The sequence below is a fragment of the Mus caroli genome, chromosome 11 (genome assembly GCF_900094665.2).
Source record: "Mus caroli chromosome 11, CAROLI_EIJ_v1.1, whole genome shotgun sequence".
Lineage (NCBI taxonomy): Eukaryota > Metazoa > Chordata > Mammalia > Rodentia > Muridae > Mus > Mus caroli.
Window position 1 is genome coordinate 5,801,855 of NC_034580.1, and position 7,139 is coordinate 5,808,993.

Sequence of the window (7,139 nt, forward strand, 5' to 3'; positions counted from 1 at the left end):
TATGGGCTTTGAATTCCTGATATTTCCAAGACTTTTAACATGAATGGGTGTTGAATTTCATCAAATGCTTTCTCTGATCATGTGTTTTTTTGTCTTTGAATTTGATTATATAGTGGATTACGTTGATGGATTTCTGTATGTTGAACCATCCCTGCATTCCTGGGATGAAGCCTACTTGATCATGATGGATGATCGTTTTGATGTGTTCTTGGATTTGGTTTGTGAGAATTTTATTGAGTATTTTTGCATCGATATTCATAAGGGAAATTGGTCTGAAGTTCTCTATCGTTGTTGGGTCTTTGTGTGGTTTAGGTATCAGAGTAATTGTGGCTTCATAGAACAAATTAGGTAGAGTACCTTCTGTTTCTATTTTGTGGAATAGTTCGAGGAGTATTGGTATTAGGTCTTCTTTGAAGTTCTGATAAAACTCTGCACTTAACCCATCTGGTCATCGGCTTTTTTTTTGGTTGGGAGACTATTAATGACGGTTTCTTTTCTTTTCTTTTCTTTTCTTTTCTTTTCTTTTCTTTTCTTTTCTTTTCTTTTCTTTTCTTTTCTCTTCTCTTCTCTTCTCTTCTCTTCTCTTCTCTTCTCTTCTCTTCTCTTCTTTCTCTTCTCTTCTCTTCTCTTCGTTTTTGTTTTGTTTTTGTTTTTTGAGACAGGGTTTCTCTGTGTAGCCCTGGCTGTCCTAGAACTCACTTTGTAGACCAGGCTGGCCTCAAAGTCAGAAATCTGCCTGCCTCTGCCTCCTGAGTGCTGGGATTAAAGGCATGCACCACCATGCCTGGCTTTAATGACTATTGCTTTAGAGGATATGGGACTGTTTAGATAATTTATCTGATCCTGATTTAACTTTGGTACCTGGTATCTGTCTAGAAATTTGTCTATTTCATCCAGGTTTTCCAGTTTTGATGAGTATAGGCATTTGTATTAGGATCTGATGATTTTTTGGAATTCTTCAGATTCTGTTGTTATGTCTACCTTTTCATTTCTGATTTTGTTAGTTAGGATACTGTCCCTGTGCCCTCTAGATAGTCTGGCTAAGCCTTTATCTATCTTGTTGATTTTCTCAAATAACCAGCTGCTGGTTTGGTTGATTCTTAGTATAGATCTTTTTGTTTCTATTTGATTGATTTCAGCCCTGAGTTTCTTTATTTCCTGCCATCTACTCCTGTTGGGTGAATTTGCATTCTTTTGTTCTAGAGCTTCTAGGTGTGCTGTCAAGCTGCTAGTGTATATTCTCTTCAGTTTCTTTTTGGAGGTAGTCAGAGCTATGAGTTTTCCTCTTAGGACTGCTTTCATTGTGTCCCATAAGTTTGGATATGTGGTGGCTTCATTTTCATTAAACTCTAAAAAGTCTTTAATTTCTTTCTTTATTTCTTCCTTGACCAAGTTTTCATTGAGTAGAGTGTTGTTCAGCCTCCACGTATATGTGGGCATTCTATTATTTATGTTGTTATTGAAGATCAGCTTTACTCTGTGGTGATCTGATAGGATGCATGGGAGTATTTCAATATTTTTTGTATCTGTTGAGGCCTGTTTTGTGACTGATTATATCATCAGTTTTGGAGAAGATACCATGAGGTGCTGAGAAAAAGGTATTTCTTTTTGTTTTATGTTAAAATGTTCTATAGATATCTGTTAAATGCATTTGTTTCATAACTTCTGTTAGTTTCACTGTGTCTCTGTTTAGTTTCTGTTTCCAGGATCTGTCCACTGATGAGAGTGGGGTATTGAAGTCTCCCAGTATTATTATGTGCGGTGCAATGTGTGCTTTGAGCTTTACTATAGTTTCTATAATGAATGTGGATGCCCTTGCATTTGAAGCATAGATGTTCAAAATTGAGAGTTCATCTTGGTAAATTTTACCTTTGATTAGTATGAAGTTTCTCTCCGTATCTCTTTTAGGTTGAACTTTAGGTATCAACTTTAGGTTGAATGTCCATTTTATTCGATATTAGAATGGCTACTCCAGCTTGTTTCTTTGGACAATTTGCTTAAAAAGTTGTTTTCCAGCCTTTTACTCTGAGGTAGTGTTTTTGTCACTGTCTTTGAGGTAGTGTCTTTGTCACTGAGGTGGGTTTTCTGTATGCAGCAAAATGTTGGGTCCTGTTTATGTAACTAGGCTGCTAGTCTATGTCTTTTTCTTGAGGAATTAAGTCCATTGATTTAAGAGATATTAAGGAAAAGTCATTGATGCTTCCTGTTTTGTTGTTGTTGTTGTTGTTGTTGTTGTTGTTGTTGTTAGAGTTGGAATTTTGTTCATGTGCCTATCTTCTTTTAGTTCTGTTGACAGATTACTTTCTTGCTTTTTCTAGAATGTAGTTTCCTTCTTTGTGTTGGAGTTTTCCCTTCATTATCCTTTGAAGGGCTGAATTTGTGGAAAGATAGTGTGTAAATTTGGTTTTGTCATGGAATACCTTGGTTTCTCCATCTATGGTAATTGAGAGTTTTGCTGGGTGTAGTAGCCTGGGTTGGCATTTGTGTTCTCTTAGGGTCTGTTTGACATCTGCCCAGTATCTTCTGGCTTTCATAGTCTCTGGAAAGAAGTGAGGTGTACTTCTGATAGATCTGCCTGTATATGTTACCTGACCTTTTTCCCACACTGCTTTTAATATTCTTTCTTTGTTTTGTACATTTGGTGTTTTGATTATTATGTGACGGGAGGAATTTCTTTTCTGGTCCAAACTATTTGGAATTCTGTATGCTTCTTGTATGTTCATGTGCATCTCTTTCTTTAGATTAGGGAAGTTTTCTTCTCTAATTTTGTTGAAGATATTTGCTGGCCCTTTAAGTTGGAAATCTTCCTTCTCATCTATGCCTATTATCCGTAGGTTTGGTCTTCTCATTGTGTCCTGGATTTCCTGGATGTTTTGGGTTAGGATCTTTTTGCTTTTTGCATTTTCTTTGATTGTTGTGTTAATGGTTTCTATGGTATCTTTTGGATCTCTTGTATTCTGTTGGTGATGCTTGTACCTATGGCTCCTGACTTCTTTCCTAGGTTTTCTAACTCCATAGTTGTCTCCCTTTGTAATTTCTTTATTGTTTCTACTTCCATTTTTAGATCCTGGATGGTTTTGTTCAATTCTTTCACCTGTTTGGAAGTGTTTTCCTGTCATTCTTTAAGGGATTTTTGTGTTTCCTCTTTAAGGGCTTCTACCTGTTTACCTGCATTCTCCTGTATTTCTTTAGAGTAGTTATTTATGTCCTTCTTATAGTCCTCCATCATCATCATGTGATGTAACTTTAGATCCATGTCTTGCTTTTCTGGTGTGATGGTGAATCCAGGACTTGCTATGGTGGGAAAGTTGGGCTTTGATGATGCCAAGTAACCTTGGTTTCTGTGGCTTCTGGTCTTATGCTTGCTTCCTGCCATCTGATTATCTCAAGTGCTCCCTGCCCTTGATATATCTGATTGGAGCCAGTCCTTCCTGTAATCCCAATTGAGTCAGAACTTCTCAGAGTCCAGCTTTGTTTTTGATCTTGGGATTCTGGGATCCTGTGGTGCTGAGATTCTGGGTGTGTTAAGAATTCTTGATTTCTTGGCAGTCAAGCTTCATGTGAGACCCTGAGATCCTGGTGTGACCAAGCTCCTGGGATCCTGGGATTTTAAAGTCCTGGGCATAGTAGGGTGTCTGAGGAGTGGAGAGTCCTCTGGGGACCATGGAACTCTCTGCAGAGTTCGAGCCCAAGTTGGCCCGGAGCTGGAGCCGACTAGAAGGGCACTGTTTGAATTCTGATGCTAGTTCTGCTTCCTCAAGAGAGGAAGCCATTGATCACATACTCAGGTGATCTCATGTGAACGTTCTCCCCATTTTACTAGTCCATAAAGGTGAAAGCCTGTGATTGGGCAGTGGAGGGGAAAGGTGAGACAGGATGTCTTTGAGACTGTGGGTATGAAGGCAGATGAAGACGAGGAGGGAGTCATGATGGAGCAGAACCACATGGCCAAGAGAAACTCATGTAGCAAAGGATTTCATAGCTGGAGAAAAAGTTAGTATAGTTAGTATAGTGCTAGATCTGCCCAATCTAGGCACACTGGCTGGTTCTGTGTGTCAACTTGACACAGGCTGGAGTTATCACAGAGAAAGGAGCTTCAGGTGGGGAAGTGCCTCCATGAGATCCATCTGTGGGGCATTTTCTTTGTTGGTGGTCAAGGGAGAAGGACACCTTGTGGGTGATGCCATCCCTGGGCTGATAGTCTTGGGCTCTATAAGAGAGCAAGCTGAGCAAGCCAGTAAGAAACATTCCCCATGACCTCTGCATCAGCTCCTGCTTCTTGACCTGCTTAAGTTCCAGTCCTCACTTCCTTTAGTGATGAATAGTAATGTGGAAATGTAAGCTGAATAAATCCTTTCCTCCCCAACTTGTTTCCTGGTCATGTTTGTGCAGGAATAGAAACCCTGACTAAGACACATAGCTTATAAATATCATAACTGGATTGTATGGGTTTTTGTATGGGTTTATTGGGGTTGGAAATTACTGCAACACATTGTGATAATTACCTTATAGTTTAGATCAAGAGATAGATTATTAGAATGGACTAAAACACACACAGTAGCTAGGCATGATGGCACATGACTTTAATCTCAGCACTTGGGAGGCAAAACAGATGGATCTCTCTGAGTTTGAGGCCATCTTGATTTACAGAGTGAATTTCTGGACAGCCAGGGCTACATAGAGAAATTACTAACACACACACACACACACACACACACACACACACACACACACACACACACACATGCATGCACACACACAAATCTAACAATCCAAATATTTGGTGTTTTTAAGAAACTCCAAGTTCAATAGGAAAATATACTATGTTCAAATGTGCAGGCATAGCTAGAAAAATATTAAAAGTGAAATTCATATAACTTATTTTGTACATCAGAAACTAAGAAAAGTCTTACCTAATTAAGTTTCAATCTTAAGAAACTGCACTAGGATAATGAAATAAACAGAGCAGGAAGGAGGAAGGAAGCAATAAAAATCAGAGGAGCTAGGCACAGTCTAGTGCTTTTGAGGCTGAGCTAGGAGGATCAGGAATTTGAGGCTTCCTTGGGTCCTTTCTTTACAAACAGAAAAACCAGAACTGAAGTCAACAAAATTAAAAATAATAACAGTAGACAAAAGTGAAATGTTTGCTTTCAGGGGCTGGAGAGATGGCTCAGAGGTTAAGAACACTGACTGCTCTTCCAAAGGTCTTGAGTTCAAATCCCAGCAACTACATGGTGGCTCACAACCATTTGTAATGAGATCGTATGCCCTCTTCTGGTGTTTCTGAAGACAGCTACAATGTACTTACGTATAACAATAAACAAATCTTGGGGCTGGAGCAAGCAGGGCAGGAGTGAGCAGAGATCCTGAGTTCAATTCCCATCAATCACATGATGGCTCACAATCATCTGTACAGCTACAGTGTGCTCATATACATAAAATAATTAAATCTTTACAAAAAATAAATGTTTGCTTTTTAAAAACAAGTTAATAAAATTAATAACTATTTAGGAAGACTGGTTAAGAATGAAGAGCAAGAAGATACACAAAGCCAGTGTAAGCCAGGGGTAAGCCAATGGCAGACCCTTACAGACTAAGAAGACCCTACTTGATTTATGGTTCAAATATTGCTTTTCTGTAAACCAGGCCTTTTAAACATGGACCTTTGGGAGAAATTTATCTAAATTATAGCAAGACTAGTACATAGACATAAATTAGTTGAATATAATAATGAACATAGGGAAACAAATTTAAAACCATACCATTTATAATCAACCTAAGATAATGGACCATTTAGCATACACACAACAAAACACTTACTGGATATGTCCGCTGAAAATTATCAAAGGGAAGTGAAAGAAGGTACAAAAGAAATTTGTATAAATAGACAGACAAGCTACACTTGGTAATCAAAAGACCCAGTATAGCAAAGGTGTCATTTGTTAACAAATTACTCATGATATTGTTACAAACTATAAGGAAACTTTATCAAAATTATTGTAATAGATGAATGAACCTGTTCCATGAGGTTTTACAGAGATAAAGAGAGACTAGGAGAACATAAATTTATAACCAAAGCATAAGCTAGGGATTCAGGGTAGAAAATAAGAACAAATGGTCAAGACTAAGAGAATCCTGACTAAACTGAATAAACAGGATTTGAACTAGAGGAAAGCCCAAGGGGACAAGGTATCAAGGTGAGGGACGAAGAATCTGACCAGGTATCAAGGACAGGGGGTCTGTGGCTAAACTAACTGCATTTGTACGTTTTATGCTACTGTAGCAATACTTATAGCTGAACACTTTGTAAAGAAAAAAGATTTGTCATGTTCAAGTTCTCATAAGGGCATGGTACCTTCATTTGCTTGGCTTTAGTGAAATTCTCTCATGGTAGATGTTATCACAATGGTAGGAAAGCATGAAGAAGAGCAAGTATAGTGAAAGAGGCCAAGAGGCCAAGAGACTGTGGTGGACCAGTGAGCTTTGGAGTAGCTTGTTCTTTGGAGACTAAATTGCTCTGTAGACCAGCATCATCCCTCCTAAGTGCATAGCCCCACGACCTCATTCTTATCCACGTAGGCTCTATGTCTTAAAAGTTCCACTACCTCAACATCACTACACTAGGGACTAAGCATACAGAACATGGACCCAAATCATATTAAACATGACATCAACTCAGCAGGATTCTTGCTCCAACTGAACCTTGTGGGCAGCTCTGGATCTGCTCATAAAGAGAACTCAAGAAACCAGAGGTCTTGACCTGATTGACACAGCCCCTATCAAAACCCTAGTATAGTTTTTGACATTTTGACAATGCCATTGTAAAATTTATATGGTCCGTGCACTAGAAGAGATTAAAAACAAACTTTAAGGAAGAACTTTTTTTTTTTTTTTTTTGAAATTTCAAAATATAGTATATTTTATCTTGACGGAATGTAAAGAATGTTTAAGAAAGGATAGTGTGGCCTTGCCACTGGTCAAATACTACATATAAAACCTATAGCGAAAACCAAACATAGATTTCTTTTTTTTTTTTTTTATAATTTTTTTTTTTTAAATATTTTTATTACATAATTTCCTCAATTACATTTCCAATACTATCCCAAAAGTCCCCCATAGCGCCCCCCACTTCCCTACCC